Source organism: Sorex fumeus, unplaced genomic scaffold (genome assembly GCF_029834395.1).
Source record: "Sorex fumeus unplaced genomic scaffold, SorFum_2.1 ptg000129l, whole genome shotgun sequence".
NCBI lineage: Eukaryota > Metazoa > Chordata > Mammalia > Eulipotyphla > Soricidae > Sorex > Sorex fumeus.
This window is the reverse complement of record NW_026606186.1, coordinates 1,270,858-1,288,352: the sequence shown is the minus strand read 5'-3', so window position 1 is coordinate 1,288,352 and position 17,495 is coordinate 1,270,858. Positions and strand designations below refer to the sequence as shown.

At 45.9% G+C, this 17,495-nt stretch overlaps 1 protein-coding gene across 3 annotated transcripts in view; it reads left to right on the top strand.

Moving 5' to 3' along the window:
- Positions 1-13,622: 13,622 nt before the first annotated feature.
- The window catches only part of ST3GAL6 (ST3 beta-galactoside alpha-2,3-sialyltransferase 6), a 90,922-nt gene continuing 87,049 nt past the window's right edge, over positions 13,623-17,495 (top strand). For all 3 annotated transcript variants that reach the window (XM_056138632.1, XM_056138633.1, XM_056138631.1), the window contains exon 1: positions 13,623-13,966. The gene's annotated coding sequence lies outside the window, so the exon portion shown is untranslated. The remainder of the gene's footprint in view (positions 13,967-17,495) is intronic.

The window sequence follows — 17,495 nt, the reverse complement described above, 5'->3', positions numbered from 1 at the left end:
TAGTGAGCATGAATTTAATTTGTAATGAATTTCTGTTTGGGATTTGTTATTCTTTTCCCAGATTCTAAAGATTTACCAATTTCTTGAGCTGTGACTGCAGAATCAGATACATTGTTTCTTTTTGTGAGTAAAATAGAAACATTTGTTTCTCTCTGACACCACCAAAATGTAAAAACTCCTAAGAAGTATTTTTGTTTGCTTGCATAAATATAGGAGGAAATCTTTTGCTGAAAGTTTTCCCTGTATTAGACTGTACAGAAACTGACTACAGAGAAACGGACACTGGTGGAGGGATGGGTGTTGGATCCTTGTATGATTGAAACCTGATCATGAACAGCTTTCTAACTATGTATCTGATAGTTACTCAATTTAAAAAATACAAATTAGAAGAAAAGAAACTGACTACATTACTGGGACTTTAACATGAATGTCCAATACCACATTGTTTTCAGGAATTAAGACTGATCTCTTAGATCCAATGAAGACAAAACAGTGTTATCTTGTGCACCGAGTTCAGTTTACCAAGAGGGCAATGTCCAAAGAAGAAAGTCCCTGGAACAGAAGAAAATCGAAGTCAGAAGGAAATCCAGTCATGAATTCGAGGGCAGATAGTGGGAAAGATTTCTATGTGCTACAGTGAGTGCATCAGCAGATATGCACTCACAATCAAACTCAAATGATTCTGTGTTTTAGTGGCTCTGATGTCATCAAGTATCCAGAAAATAGCATTGTTTTTGGCAAAACGTTGTTTCACAGAAGGTACCCTGACAACAAAATAGCAGTTGCTTTGAAGAAGATGGAGACTATTCTCCTAAGGGCTTCTTCCTCCACACTGTATGTGAGAAGTGCTTATCTTTCCAATGGCAAGGGAGAAATATGTATTTCTTTGTTTACTCTGCTTTGTAAACTCATGAACTGGCATTCTCCTTCCTGACGCCCTCTCCTTCCTGGGCCTTCGCTAAGGTATTTAAAGATAATACCTAAAACCAGATGATGAAATACTCATCTTTGCTGGGTCTATTCCCTGTCTGTATATAACAGGCATACATGTTATAAACGAGCACAGTTTTATTAATTTCTCTTAATAATCTGTTGCTTCTTTAATCATTTGTTCGGATTCTGAAGAACCCACAGGGCACAGGTATGGTTTTCTATGCTTATGTTTTGATGGACACTTGTGCTCTATTTTCAAATATTATAAATAATAATGCTGTGACTATTCCTATACATATTTTTATATTTATGTAGAATCATTTCTACAATATGAATACCTAGAAAATGAAAATGAAATGCTGGTTCAAAAGAAACACAAATTGATAGCCCATGAGTTTGAAAATGCGTACATACCACTTAGCTCATTGTAATGACTCTGCCTTGTACTCTCTTTTGAAAGCCCTGTAGAAAACAAATTTTTTTCCCTCTTAATTGCGAATTCCTGGACATGAAGATACAGTGGCAGAAAAAAATAAGTGTGTTTCACACATGCCTTTTTAGCTTTTAAGGATCAAGCCTATGAAAACACTTCTAAAAAATGGATCGCATGTGTAGTGCTTCTAACTCACTTGAGATGAGAAGCAATTGTGTTAATATACAGTGGTAAGAATTACTAATGAGTTAAATGAGCTTTCAGAGTAAAGTTTATACCAACTCTGTAGTCATGTGACTGGAGTGTAAATTAGGAGTGTGTCTGCAGAGATGGAAATGTAGATGGAGCTTGGCCCTCTTCTCATTGGTAGGAGTTCGTCAGCAAGGTTGGTGGTCAGTGGGTCAGAGGTCCACTGAACAGAAGGTCTGGGCAAGCAACTTTAAGCTGCAGTGTCTTAAGCTCCCCCTTCTGCCCCTCTCGCCCCCCCCGCCCCTTTGTCCCCCATGCCAAGAATCCCTCTTACTGAGGTCAGTACAGGCAGCTGTCCCCCATGCTAGTAATTTAGTTCTAGTAATTAGGAGCCAGCTAATAAGTCTGGATGCCTTTTCCCTCCTAATGCTCTTTCCTACACTGACTGTTGGCTTGAAGTCAACTGTTTTCTAAAGCAGAAAGTTAAAAATCCCTAATTATGGTTTTGAATTCCAACCCAAAACAACCTTGTAAATTTGATAACAATCACCAAATTGCCCTCTAAAAAAAGAAAGGACTACTTAGCACTTTCTTGAACAGTTTCCTTGACACCTTTAAAAACAACTAAATAATCTCATAATCTTTTAAATTTTTGCCAATCTGCTTTTTCATTAATCACTTAATCACTTAACTTCCTGATAGTCGTTGATTTGCTTGAGCGGGTGCCAGTAACGTCTCCATTTGTCCCTGTCGCGTGCTAGTGTAGCCCAATGGCATCTGTTCGCTCCGGGAACATGAAGGGCCTCAAATCGATCATTCATGATCTTCATGAAGAAGTCTGACCATCTGGAAGGTGGGCAGCCACACGGTCTTTTGACATCCCATGGAATCCAGTCGGTAACAGCTCTAGTCCAGCAGTCGTCTTTAAATCTCATTACGTGAACAGCCCATCTGATTTTCGACACCTTGGCATATGAGACAGCGTCCCTGATTCTTGATCGTCGACGGATGTCAGAACTCCGGATTCTTTCTCTCATTTGAGTGAAACGTGATATTCCAAGCACAGCTCTTTCTATTCTTCTTTGGGAGACCTGAATAGCGTTCTCATCTTGTTTGCGTAGGGCCCAGGTCTCTGAGGCATATGTTAATGCAGGAAGAACAGTGGAATCAAAGAGATGTGCCCGGAGCCAGAGGTTCTTCGTCCTCTTAGCTATTTCTTCGACGTTCTTGAAGGCGTTCCAAGCCGCTCTCTTCCTCCTGCGCAGCTCAGGTGCCAGGTCATTTGTCATGTTGACCTCTCAACCTAGGTACACATAGCTGTTGCATTCGGAGATGGTCGTTCCATTGAGAGCGAATGGGGCGTCAGGAACAAGGCTGTTTCTCATAAACATTGTCTTCGTAAGATTCAGCTGTAGTCCTACCTTTCCACACTCACGGTCAAAGTCGGCCAGCATTTGTGCCGCTTGGCTGATGTTTGGTGTTATTAAAACAATGTCATCAGCAAAGGGGAGGTGGTGTAGTTGCCGACCATCTATCTTCACTCCCATTCCTTCCCATCCCAGTCGTCGCATGATGTTCTCGAGGGTGGCACTGAAGAGTTTTGGTGAAATGGTATCACCCTGCCGCACCCCTCTCTTGACATCAACGATCACTTCTTTGTAGAATGGTGAGATCCTGGTAGTGAATCCGCAATACAGTTCACGGAGGATCCTGATGTATTGGGCTTGAATGCCCTGATTGGCTAGGGCTTCAATGACCGCTTCCTTCTCAACAGAATCAAAGGCCTTCTTTAAATCAATGTGTATTCGATATGCCAAAACCAGTAACTACAACTGGTCTCATTCACCTGACCCTGAAGGCTTCACCGACATGGCAGCACTGAGAAGGATGAGAAAGGAGAGGCCGACAAAATCTCAAGGCCGATGTAGGCTGCCACAATGAAGGAAGACAAAAATGATCGTCTGTACTTTCAATGCATGTACGCTAGCATCAGATGCATCCATCGAGGACCTGATGGTACAAGCGCAAATGATCAAGTAGGACATCATTGGTCTGACCGAGACAAGAAGGCACGAATCTCACCAGGCCGTTTTCGACACTGGAGAAGAATTGTTCCTCGGAACATGCGATAAAAGAGGTGTTGGAGGCGTCGGTGTCCTTGTCAACACAAACTTGGCCAAGAGCATTGATTCATTCGAATGCCTAACAACCCGAATCGGACGTTTACATTTGAATAGATGTGACTCACTGCCTGCAGTTTCTATCTTCGTTGTCTACGCACCAACATCTCATTATGATGAAAGAGAAATCGAGAAGTTCTATATGGAGCTAGAGAAGTTCTATAAAGAAGACCACACCTTCTACAAGATCATTGTGGGTGATTTTAATGCCAAGATAGGACCGAGAAGATCAGCTGAAGAACTTCACATCGGGACCCATGGCCTAGAATGGAACGAACAGGGTGAGAGACTGTCTGAGTTCATCATGTCGACCAAGACCATTCATGGTAACTCACAGTTCCAGGAGGCAGAATCTAAACGATGGACATGGGAGTCTCCCGGTGGACGATTCCACAACGAAATAGACCACATCATATTCAATCGACGGTTTTGCCTGACTGATGTCGCTGTTGTCCCAAAATTTCAAACGGGATCGGACCACCGTCTCCTTCGTGCAAAATTCTACTTCACAGAGCGGGGAGAAAGGGCTGCAAAGCTTTTTCATTATTATTTACAATTTCTTTCCTTTTTTGGTGAGGGTAGGAGAGGGGTATTGCTTAAAGGACTCTACCTGGCTCTGTGCTCAGTAGCACCCCTGAGGTATGGAGTGGGGATGGGTGGATGGGGGTACGAGGACCATCTGCAGGACTGGATTAAACTTGGGTTAGCTAGAGGCCACAGTCCAGGCAAGTGCCTTATGTCTCATTCTAGCTCTCCAACTTCCTTTTTATATTTTATAAGAGTTCTATTCTAAATAGACATTAAACTAAGCATTTTTGTCAGTTATCTGTACTTCTGTGAACTACCTGCTTTGTGGCCTATTTCTTATTCTTTTAATTGGCTGTGTTTTTCTTACTGATCCATCTGGAATCCTGATGTAAAATCCTTTTTAATAATATGCTGCAATACTTTACTCTCAGTTGTCATAATTATGTCTTTCACTAGACAGATGTCTTACATGTTCCTATGCTGACAACATGCTAACTTTCTCATCACCCATCTCTCCTCAACTTCCCTCTACCTCTGGGCTGTTCCTGAAAATGCACTCCTTAAAACCACTGAAGCAGTGGCTGGAGCTCAGTGGGTAGGGTGTTTGCCTCGCATGTGGCCAACCAGGGTTCGATTCCCAGCATCCCATATGTCTCCTGAGCACCGCCAGGAGTAATTCCTAAGTGCAGAGCCAGGAGTAACCCCTGTGCATTGCCAGGTGTGACCCAAGAAGCAAGCAAGCAAACAAACAAACAAACAAAAAAACCCAAACTTATCGATGAAGTAGGTCCAGGACTAGGAGAACATGGGGCCCTATTTTTTCTTTTTTTAAATAAAGTTGCAAATAAACTTTCTGTTAAACTTAAGTCTTTTTTTCTCCACTTCCAATCACTATATCAGAGGGAAATGATAACAACTGTCTATATATAATCACAACTATCTTTACATAATCACATAAAGCTGAGACCCTGCTTTGAAATGAAGATATTGGAGTTGTGGCTCAGTGGGAGAGAACTCAGCTGTCTTGCTGATAAAGGCATTTTCCCACACTGCAGTCAGTCTAAACTGTAAGATAGTATTGAGACTACTCAGCACTGTGACTTACTTACTCTTTCTGATGTGAATGTCATTTAAGCAATTTGTTTACAAGAGACAAAAATTCCAAGATAGCTAGAAGATAGGGTTGACAGGATACTCATTATCTAAGTTGAGGAACGACTGTATGTAAAAAGATTTACCCTGAGTGGTAATAGTACAGCAGGGTAGGGTGCTTGTCTTTTATATGACCAACCTAGGTTTGATCCGTTTCATCCTATATGGTCAGTGAGCTGTCAGGAGTGATCCCTAAGTACAGAGCCAGGAGTAAGCTTGAACATCAGCAGGTGTGCCCCGCTCCCTGCACCCCAAGCAAAAAACAAATAAAAAGATTTAGCTTGGTCAAACTCAGTCTTCAGTCAAATCACGTTACTTCATTTCATTTCATTTCATCATCCTGTTATTCGTCGATTGCCTCGAGCAGGCCCCAGTAACGTCTCTTTCATCCTAGCCCTGAGATTATATTCAAGGCTATTTAGGAGAAAGAGACCCTTCATTGTTACTGGTATCTGGCATATTTGGTACGCCACGGGGAGTTTGCCAGACTCTGCCCTGTGGGCAGGCTACATTCGATAGCCTGCAAGTTTTTCCAAAGTACTAATGAGACAATAAGATGTCATAAAAAAAGTTCTGATAAGATGTTGCGCGGCCGCGGCTGCGCGGTTCCGGAATCTGGATTTTATAGTCTCTGAGTCTTGGCCGCTGATGGGATTACACGGCGCCAGGGGGCCAGGTGGTGGGTGTGACCCCCGCCTACTGGAATTTGGAGGATCTGGGTGGAAGATGCTCGACTCCAATTCGAGTAGGCTTGGAGGTCTCGGCCCCGGAACCCGTGTGGCTTTGTCCCTCTGCCAGTACCTTCAGGTGTGCGGAGAGTGGTCTCAGCATGGTGGTGGCTGGTCCTGGAGGTCTTCGGCTGCCGGAGCCCTGGTCGGGGCGGGGAGGAAAGCTCAACCCGCTCCCCTCCAAGGCTCCGGGGAGGAACACCCAACGCGGGGGCAGAAGACTGCACTATTCTCGTCCGGAATCTGGATTTTATAGTCATGTTACTTATTTTATTAATTTTTTTGCGGGAGGAGGATTCATACCAGGTGGTGCTCAGAGGGCTGTGTGGTGTCAGGTGTCTACCTGCTGTATGTAAAACATGGGCTCCAGCTTATTGAATTATATTTCCAACCCCAAACAATGGAACAAACCAAAACATTGAAAACATTTTTTTAAACCCAATTGTATTGGAACCACATTTGGCAATGCTCAGGGCTTACTCCTGGCTCTGCCATCAGGAATCTCTCTTGATGGTGCTCAGGGAACCATATTGGATGCTGGGGATCAAATCAGGATGGCCATGTGCAAGAAAGTACCCTACCCACTAAACTATCACTCCGGACCCCCAAAGCCTGCATTTTTATTAGTAGGATAATAAAATTATTAGTGGGATAATAAAATAATAATATTTTGAGAAAGTGGTCTCTTGTCACTTTACGGTTATCTTTAATTTTGAAGTTCACCTGCTATGATCTGACTGTCCTGCACACTCTATGGGTAGGTCTCTCCTGCAAGGAGCTGACACTTCTACATCAACAATGCCAGGGATATCTATGCCTGGGGCAGATAAAGCACGAGAATCTACAAGGTGGTTGCTGAATTGGTGTGAGGTAGAAACACTACTTTCTGCAATCTTACTTTATAGATACTGAATGGCACCCTGGGGTATGGGAGGCGACTTCGGCTTTATCTGCCGGAGAGGCCATATCACAGGAGAGGCCATATCCCATTAAACAATATTATGGTACTACAATGAAGGAAGACAAAAATGATCGTCTGTACTTTCAATGCACGTACGCTAGCATCAGATGCATCCATCGAGGACCTGATGGTACAAGCGCAAATGATCAAGTAGGACATCATTGGTCTGACCGAGACAAGAAGGCACGAATCTCACCATGCCGTTTTCGACACTGGAGAAGAATTGTTCCTCGGAACATGCGATAAAAGAGGTGTTGGAGGCGTCGGTGTCCTTGTCAACACAAACTTGGCCAAGAGCATTGATTCATTCGAATGCCTAACAACCCGAATCGGACGTTTACATTTGAATAGATGTGGCTCACTGCCTGCAGTTTCTATCTTCGTTGTCTACGCACCAACATCTCATTATGATGAAAGAGAAATCGAGAAGTTCTACATGGAGCTAGAGAAGTTCTATAAAGAAGACCACACCTTCTACAAGATCATTGTGGGTGATTTTAATGCCAAGATAGGACCGAGAAGATCAGCTGAAGAACTTCACATCGGGACCCATGGCCTAGAATGGAACGAACAGGGTGAGAGACTGTCAGAGTTCATCATGTCGACCAAGACCATCCATGATAACTCACAGTTCCAGAAGGCAGAATCTAAACGATAGACATGGGAGTCTCCCGGTGGACGATTCCACAACGAAATAGACCACATTATATTCAATCGACGGTTTTGCCTGACTGATGTCGCTGTTGTCCCAAAATTTCAAACGGGATCAGACCACCGTCTCCTTCGTGCAAAATTCTACTTCACAGAGCGGGGAGAAAGGGCTGCAAAGTTCAAAAAGAGAACTCCCAGAATGACCACCAACTGGGAACTCTTTGGTACAATTGCGGCAACATGGGAAGATGCCATTGTTGACAACATTGATGAGGAATACGATCGACTGGTTCAGCACCTCCATGAATGTGCGAGGAACGCCAAGAGAGAGATAGCCACAAAAAGTCGCCTATCTTCGAAAACTCTTGAGCTAATTCGCCAGCGTGGTTTGGCGCATGCCTCAGGCAACCGCAAGCTAACGTCCGAGCTTGCAAAGCAGTGCAGAGATGCGATCAAGGAAGACCTCAAAGAGAGAAGAGCAGAAGTACTGGTAGATGCAGCAGAAGCCGGGAAAAGTATTCGTAAGGCCCGCCTGTCCTTCGCCAACTATAAGACCAAGATGACTGCCCTCCGACGTCCTGATGGATCCATCACATCCTCCAGAACGGCAATGGAGAGGATTATCCATGAGTTCTACTCAAATCTCTTCGATAGCCATGTCCACTTGCCAACATACCAAATTCCACAGGATGGGTATGTTGTTCCCAATGTTCTCCCCTCCGAAATCCGACACGCCATTTCGTTGGTAAAGAAACAAACAGCACCCGGCCCAGACAAGGTCAGACCTGAACACCTGAAGAACCTGCCGTCAGTATTCATCAATACACTGGCTCGGCTCTTCACATGCTACCTGTCTGAATGCAAGGTTCCGTCCCAATGGAAAACCAGCAGGACCGTACTACTGTTCAAGAAGGGAGACATCCATGACATTGGCAACTATCGCCCGATCTGCCTATTGTCTGTCATCTACAAGTTGTTCACTCGAGTCATCCTGAATAGGATTGGCAGAACACTAGATGAAGGACAACCATGCGAGCAAGCCGGGTTCCGCAAAGGATTCAGCACCATCGACCATATCCACACAATAACCAAGCTCATTGAGGTTTCTCGGGAGTTCAAGATGCCGCTCTGCTTAACGTTCATTGATTTAAAGAAGGCCTTTGATTCTGTTGAGACGGAAGCGGTCATTGAAGCCCTAGCCAATCAGGGCATTCAAGCCCAATACATCAGGATCCTCCGTGAGCTGTATTGCGGATTCACTACCAGGATCTCACCATTCTACAAAGAAGTGATCGTTGATGTCAAGAGAGGGGTGCGGCAGGGTGATACCATTTCACCGAAACTCTTCAGTGCCACCCTCGAGAACATCATGCGATGACTGGAATGGGAAGGAATGGGAGTGAAGATAGATGGTCGGCAAGTACACCACCTCCGCTTTGCTGATGACATTGTTTTAATAACACCAAACATCAGCCAAGCGGCACAAATGCTGGCCGACTTTGACCGTGAGTGTGGAAAGGTAGGACTACAGCTGAATCTTACGAAGACAATGTTTATGAGAAACAGCCTTGTTCCTGACGCCCCATTCGCTCTCAATGGAATGACCATCTCCGAATGCAACAGCTATGTCTACCTAGGTCGAGAGGTCAACATGACAAATGACCTGGCACCCGAGCTGCGCAGGAGGAAGAGAGCGGCTTGGAACGCCTTCAAGAACGTCGAAGAAATAGCTAAGAGGACGAAGAACCTCTGGCTCCGGGCACATCTCTTTGATTCCACTGTTCTTCCTGCATTAACATATGCCTCAGAGACCTGGGCCCTACGCAAACAAGATGAGAACGCCATTCAGGTCTCCCAAAGAAGAATAGAAAGAGCTATGCTTGGAATACCACGTTTCACTCAAATGAGAGAAAGAATCCGGAGTTCTGACATCCGTCGACGATCAAGGATCAGGGACGCTGTCTCATTTGCCAAGGTGTCGAAAATCAGATGGGCTGGTCACGTAATGAGATTTAAAGACGACCGTTGGACTAGAGCTGTTACTGATTGGATTCCACGGGATGTCAAGAGACCGCGTGGCCGCCCACCTACCAGATGGTCAGACTTCTTCCTGAAGATCATGAACGATCGGTTTGAGGCCCTTCATGTTCCCGGAGCGAACAGATGCCATTGGGCTACACTAGCACGCGACAGGGACAAATGGAGACGTTACTGGCGCCCGCTCGAGCAAATCGACGACTAACGGGAAGTTAAGTGATTAAGTGATAAGTGATGGTACTTCAAAGTGTTTGTATCATCCATAATTAAAAATCAGGCCAGAGTGACAGGATAGATGATAGGGTGTTTCCCTTGCATGCCACTGACCTGACTTGGATCCCAGTCATTCCACATAGTCCCATAAGCACAACCAGGAATAATTCCTGAGTGCAGATTTCAGGATTAACACCTGACCATTGTCCCAGGTATGATCCAAAAAACCAACAAAATGAAACAAAACAAAGAAACAAAAAATAATTGGAAAAAAAAAATCTAGGAAATAGGAGGACCAGCCCTACAGGCCAGGATTTTAATGGCTTTTAGAAGGACCAGAAATTCTAGGAGCCCTTAAACCTTATTAGAATAAATCAACATAAAAAAAGGAGTTCGAGTATTTTTACTCAAAGCAATTGTAAAAGACAAACAAACAAACAAACAAACAAACACCCCCCCAGGGCTAAAATCAGAATCTCATCATTCTACTTAATTCTTAACCACTTTCTTGAGGAATTAAATTGGTTTATATTACATAGCTGGCACTGTCCTCCCATTGCTCATCGATTTGTTCAAGTGGGCCCAGTAACATCTCCATTGTGAGACGTGTTACTGTGCTTGGCATCATTGTGAGACGTGTTACTGTGCTTGGCATATCGAATACGTCACAGGTAGCTTGCCAGGCTCTGCTGTGCAGGCGGGATACTCTCGGTAGTTTGCCGGGCTCTCTGAGAGGGACAGAGGAATCAAACCCGGGTCAGCCGGGCTGGCCATGTGCAAGGCAAACGCCCTACTGCTGTACGTAAAAATGTGCGTATGTAAAAATGCATGCATTCTGCACTGAAAGGAAAACAAACAAAAAATCTTAATAAACAGATAGTAAGCTCTGCCCTAGACAAGTTACAAAGTGGGTTCCTGGGGTGGGTGGGAGAGATACAAATCAACCACAACCCCCACCCTCAGGCCAAGATTTTGAGACAGAGATAGTCCAGCGGGTAAAATGCTTGCCTTGAGTGTATGTTGCTGACGAACAGGGTGCAATTTCTGGCACAATTATATTGTCCCCCAAGCAGCACGAGGAGACATTTCTGGGCACAGAGCCAGGAATAGCACCTGAGACCTGTCTGGTGTGGCCAAAGGAAAAAAAAAAACCTGATTTTGATGATACTATATACTTTCTTTGGAATTAGCTCCAATAAGTGTTATGACCTTAGGTACATTCCCTTATCTCTCAATTCTTTTTTCCTAGCATTAGATTATCTGGTTTTGCAGGATATATTGAGAGTGGCTGACTCATGGTCAATTGGCAATGATGGGAGTTCCTCCTGTGCAAAAAATTTTGGCATAGTTACAAAGCACAGAGATATAGGTCGAGTATGTCACTTAGCAGGTGTCTGAAAGAAAGTACACTGAGGTTACTTCACTTGCCCTAGATAGACAGCCGGTCAGGGGGAGAGGTGGACATGGAATTAGTTTGGGGGAGACAATGTCTTCTGGGAGACTACTGAATAGAACGCAAATATCCCCTCAGAAGAGTGGGAATCTTCTCCCCGTAGCACATGACGTTGCTGATGTACAAACCCTAGGCAGGTGAGATGGGGGTGAGGTATAGTTGTTTTAATTCTGAAGATCAAGAACAAGAGAAAGGTAAAGGTAAAGGCCCTCCCGTTGATCATCGATTTGCTCGAGCGGGCCCAGTAACGTCTCCATTGGAGACTTTGTTATATAGCACAGCGGTAGGGCGTTTGCCTTGCACGCAGCCAACATGGCCGACCCGAGTTCGATTCCTCCGCCCCTCTCGGAGAGCCCGGCAAGCTACGGAGAATATCTCGCCCGCACGGCAGAGCCTGGCAAGCTCCCCGTGATGTATTCGATATGCCAAACACAGTAACAAGAACAAGAGAAAGATAGTAAAAAATCCAGGTAAAACCAAAAGAACATAGTACCCGCAGGAAAATAAAATGGTTTATATGGACAATCATCTTTGGGGCCAGCGTGATAGTCCAGTGGGGAGGGCATTCATTTTTTCTAATTTTTATTTTTTTAAAAGAAATTTATTCATTTATTTTTATTTTATTTATTTATTATTATTTTTCTTTAAGTGTATATATTTTTTCCCTTAAATTTTTATTAGTGAAACACCATGAGATATGGTTGTAGACTTACAGACTTTTTTGCTTGGGTTTCAGTTATACAATGATCGAATACCCCTCCACGGGTGCCCATTTTCCACCACCACGGGTCCCAGTATCCCTCCCACGCCCCGTCCCACCCATCTCACCCTGCCTCTGTGGCAGGGCCTTCCCTTTTGTTATCTCTCTCCTTTTGAGTGCTGTGGTTTGCAAAAGAGACATTGAGTGGCAATCATGTCGGTCTATAGTCTACTCTCATCACGCATCTCCCATCCTGAGAGGAATCTCCCAACACCCCCTTTTTGGTGTTCCCTTCTCTATCTGAGCTGTCTTTTGGGGGAAGGTATTTATTTGCCTTGCACACCACCGGCCCAGGCTCCACCCTTGCCATCCTATAAGGTCGCCAGAGCACCACCAGGTGTGATTCCTGAGTGCAGAGCCAGATGTAACCTTCAGCATTGCCGTGTGTGACCCCAACAGCCAAAATAAAACAATAACCCCTACACACACAATAACCCCTACACACACATAAAATCCCCAAACCCCCCAAACATCAAAATGACATTTGGGGCCAGAGCAATAGTACAGTGCGTGGGACACTTGCTTGCCTTGCCCCCTGCAGACCCGGATTCCATATCTTGTACGCCACATGGCCCCGGGGGGTCTCCAGAAGTGACACCTGAGTGCAGAGCCTGGAGAAAGCCCTGTGCACTGCCTGGTTTGCTCCTCCCAATACCCCCCCACCCCAAAAGAAACCAATTTAAAAACGACAAAATTTAGATGGACTGAATCAACTGCCACTTGAAAAAAAAAGGGGGATTTTCTGAACCCTCTTGGTTTTGAAAATAATAAATAAATGCTGCTTCCTGAGGCTGGGGTTAAATTTCAGACAAATTCATAACACACGAAAGACTGATGCATTGACTCACACCCAAGTTTGCAGCTCTTCTTTCTTCCTTCTTTCTATTCACTTGTCACAGCCTGTGAATATAACGCTCAGTGCCCAAAGGCTTACGTGAATGTTGCTCGACCCCGGGTTATTTACTAGACAGATTTGAAAAGTATTCAAAGACACCTGAGTAATAAGTGTATATGTTTGACTGAGGGGTAAGCCACTTTGACAAGAAAACGACAAGCCTCACGTCCGCGTTCTTCTTTCTCCCGAAAGAAACATCTTTCAGACGACAACAGGACCAGCATCTCTGCCCTTGAAGGACCGAGACCAACCTCTCCCTCTCGGCTAGAACCCAACCGCCCGCCCCACCGGCGGGTGTCCCAGAAACCCCGAGCGCGCCCAGCAAACGCGTGGACTTCTGCAGCGGCTAGCCGGAGTACCTGGGCCTCGGCTCCCGTGAGCCAGAGCAACTTTCCAAACAAATCAGGGCGGGATGGGAGTGTCTTCTCGGCCCCGGGAACTTGATCCTCCTACCTCGCCCCGAAGCCACCCTCCGCCTCCCCCGCGGCAGGGCGGCAGCGACGGGCCGCCCGGGCGCGCGGTCGGTGTGGGCTGTGCGCTCCCGCGGCTCCGCGCCTCACATCCTCCCTCCGCATTGCACCTTCCTGTGCGAGCTGGGGGCGGGGGGGCGGCGCTGCCGCGGGGCCTTGCCAGCTGCTCCCCGCGCCCGCCAGCGGCTGGGATCGCGCCCCGGGCTGCCCGGGTCCCGGCTCGGGGACGCGCAGTGGTGCCTGCGCTCTCCCACCAGCCCCGATCCCGCGCCGCCGGCCTGTGGCTCCGGCAGCCCGATGCTCGCGGGCGCGGCGGGAGAGGTCCGAGACACAAGCGAGCGGCGTCGGGCGGGCGCGCAGCAGCGGGGCCCCGGCCTTGGCGGGTGAGTCACGCCGCGCCGGCTTCTCTGCGGGTTTGCGTGGCGCAGGCGGGAGCACGGAGATGAGTTGGGGTGGGGTGTCGGGGGGAAGAGAGCACTGGTGTAGGGGGGAAATGTTGCGATCGTCCGGGACCCCGACTTGCTGCATCCTCTGCTTGCACCTTCCAGCCCCCCGGAGCGTCGCATCCGCTCTGCCCGCCCTGGGTTTAATTGGTTGGCCGGTCGGAGGGGGGCACTGGGGGCGGCGTGGAAGGGGCGCGCTGCACCCCTGTACCGCGGGAAAGAAAGCGCGGGGGCCAGGAGCCCGCTCTTAGGACCCTTTTTGGGGGGGAAGGGGGCGTCACTGGGGCGCTCCGGAGGCCGACGGGGCACGTGGGTTTTGTGTGCACTATTGTTTTCTAGTGAAAGGGTCTGTAAGAGAAGGAAGGCGGGGAATCTAGAAGGCTCTCTCTCGCTCAAACACACTTTCTCTTCACCCACCCATCCCCACCCCCACTCCGCGGACCCCCTTCTTCCCGCCACAGGAGAGCTAGACCTAACTCAACAAGCACCGAAGCAGTTTGAGGGGCGGGAGGGCCGGGCTGTTGTTAGTTTGCAAGATAAGGATGGATTTGTGTCTTTTTTTTTAAGCCACTTTCTCCGGAGGCCCCCGAGTGAGCTCAGTTGCTCTGTTGTGAGCCGTTATTTGGGCTTAAAAGAATTATCTGTAAAAAGGGGTTTCCAGAAACGCAAAACCCAAAGCACCTTTCCCTCGGGATCCCAAGGGACTGTGGGGTTAGACATCTCATCTCTTGGAGAGATGTAGGAGGATGAGGAGAGGAGAGCAGGCTCAGGGAGGCGGCCCTGGTCCTTGGGTTAAGGAGGTAGCTTTAAGAACCCACAAGTCCGCTTGAAGTTCCTTGCACTTAGCGACCCTCTGCCTGTCTGCCCTGATATTTGACTTTCTGCTTCCGTATCTGTCTTACAGCAGACCGTGAATCTATCTTTTTATTTACGCGGAGGTGTTAAAGATTTGGAAACTTCTAGGTAGGCTGCTAGGTGATTTTCCATTTGAAAGCTTGTTCGTTTTACATTTGTGAGTGGTTTTATGTTGCTTCCTTTTCTTCTCCCCAGGACTGGTTTTTTTTTTTTTTATGCTGTGATTTTTTTAGGTGGTTTTATCCTTTCTTGTCTTGGTTTAAGGCTAATTGCTTTGTGTACATTTTAAGTAATAGCAACTTTGAATTCTAAGGAAAAACATTTCTAAGAAACTCTACTACATTGATCTGGTTTTATAAGATGTTTTTAATCATTTATGTGGAGGAAGAGAGGAAATCTTTGCTGTCCAACAGTGCTTTCCCTTGCCCAGTGTTTTTACATAGTCTCTGACTGTCACAGCTCTGTATTGTACCAGGCCTTGTGTCTTAAGACTTTATGGTGCACCAAAATGACCTTTTTGCACTTCGGTTGAGTAGATTTGTTAGACATACTCCATTTTTTGTGTGCATCAGATATTTGAGTCTCAGAAAGGAATATTCACTGAATGATGCTAATAAGAGTTACATTATTAAAAAAAATTGTGAGGCTGGAGTGATAGTATAGCACATACGCGTTTCCCTGGCCTACTGGGGTTCAATAACCTACATCCAGAGTCAGGATTAAATCTGGAACATCTCAGGTAGGGCTGGAGCGATAGCACAGCGGGTAGGGCGTTGGCCTTACAAGCGGCCAACATGGCCGACCCGAGTTCGATTCCTCCGCCCCTCTCGGAGAGCCCGGCAAGCTACCGAGAGTATTCGATATGCCAGACACAGTAACAACAAAGTCTCCAATGGAGACGTTACTGGGCCCGCTCGAGCAAATCGACGATCAACGGGAGGGCCTTTACCTTTACCTCAGGTATGGCCCCGAAACCCAAACCCAAACCAACCAACCAACCAAACAGCCAGTTTTCTCTTTTTGAAAACTGCCATTGACAAGTTTTACCATTTTCAATTCATTGGCAGCTGTTAAATTCTGTTACAGATCATTCTGTATTCCATATTATTTGGAAAGTTACAGGAAAGATATGAAACAGTGACACATATCCCATTTTTCTCTGATAAGTTTCATTTGCTAAGCTTGCAGTTACCACATGGCTTCTGTGGATACTGTAATTTCATCCAGGGTTAAGGAACAGAGCTCTGTTTGACAAACACCCTTGGTAATATTTATTAGCAGAAGATGAAGAAAAACAAAAGTCAAAAAGTCTAAAATGAGGCTCCTCAGTGCATCCACATTTACTATTTTATTCTCTATTTCCTAAGGCCCCATGAGACAATAATTCAATTCCATTTTATAGTTAAGAAAACAGAGACTGCCCAAGGTTAAGAGATTTCCAATGAGTCACGTGAAGTCTTCCTACACTTCAGCAGGAAGCTTCCATAATAGACATCCCTTACACATTCTTTTAATATATTATTCTCTGTTGGATGGACACAGTCAATTTGTATATTTCTTCCTCTGAATATAGTGTCCACCAGCTAGACTTCTGAATAGGTGGTCTATAAACTTTTGGCCTCTTCAGAATTCACTAATTAGGTATCTTCTATTTTCTCCACGTCTTGGTCATGGTATGTAATTGTACGGTATATGGCCAAATTGAGCACATTATGTTCTCTCCAAATGATTGTGATCCAAAATTGTTTTGATCCCCTCCCACCCCCCTTGTATTTCCACCGAGGTTCTTACTCATCGTTCTTCCCTGGGAGAAGATCTTCCAAGGGTTCTATATCTTGGGTATAGCACCTGGAAGTCTTTTTCAAGTTGAAGTGACACCTTTCCTGTCTGTCTCAAATGCAGTGAATAAGAGCACAGCTCCCCATTGCCAACTGAGACCCAATGAGTTAAAAAAATGTTTGGAGGGTGCTTGTTTGATGAAAATGAACATAAGCATTGGAAATTACAGGCAGACTCTAGTATGATTCTCTAGCAGGGTGTCAGAGCATAGTTCCTTCTCCTTGCTGAGCAGCTGAAATTCTTTGACTGGGTAGTAACTCCCCAGCACTGAGTCAGCCGTACCCTCTCAGACTTGGTTGAGAACTTGGCTGCTGGACAGTCTAGCTAAGGGGGAACAGATTCTCAGAGTGAGGGTGTGAGAGTAAAAGGGTAAGAAGTGGTAGGAGCTCAGAAATACTTTTGATTACCCCAGGGGATTGCCCATTACCATCTGCATCTCAACAGGAACTTTTCTTCTTCCTTGTGTCTTCAGGAAAGAAGAAAAAGCACTAATGCTTAGGGGCTTTTCTTGTCAGAAACCATGAAAAGCTCCAATATTAACCTCTTCTCCAAGACAGTGCTCAAGTGGTATTAGTTTGTTCAGCAGTATGGTACTATTGATCTTTGAAGGGTTCTTTTAAACTTTTGATTTACTTTCTTCCTTTCTTTCTTTCTTTTTTTTTTTTTTCTTTTTGGGTCACACCTGGTGATGCTCCGGGCATACTCCTGGCTCTGCACTCAGGAATTACTCCTGGTAGTGCTGGGGAACCATTTGGGATGCCGGGGATCAAGCACA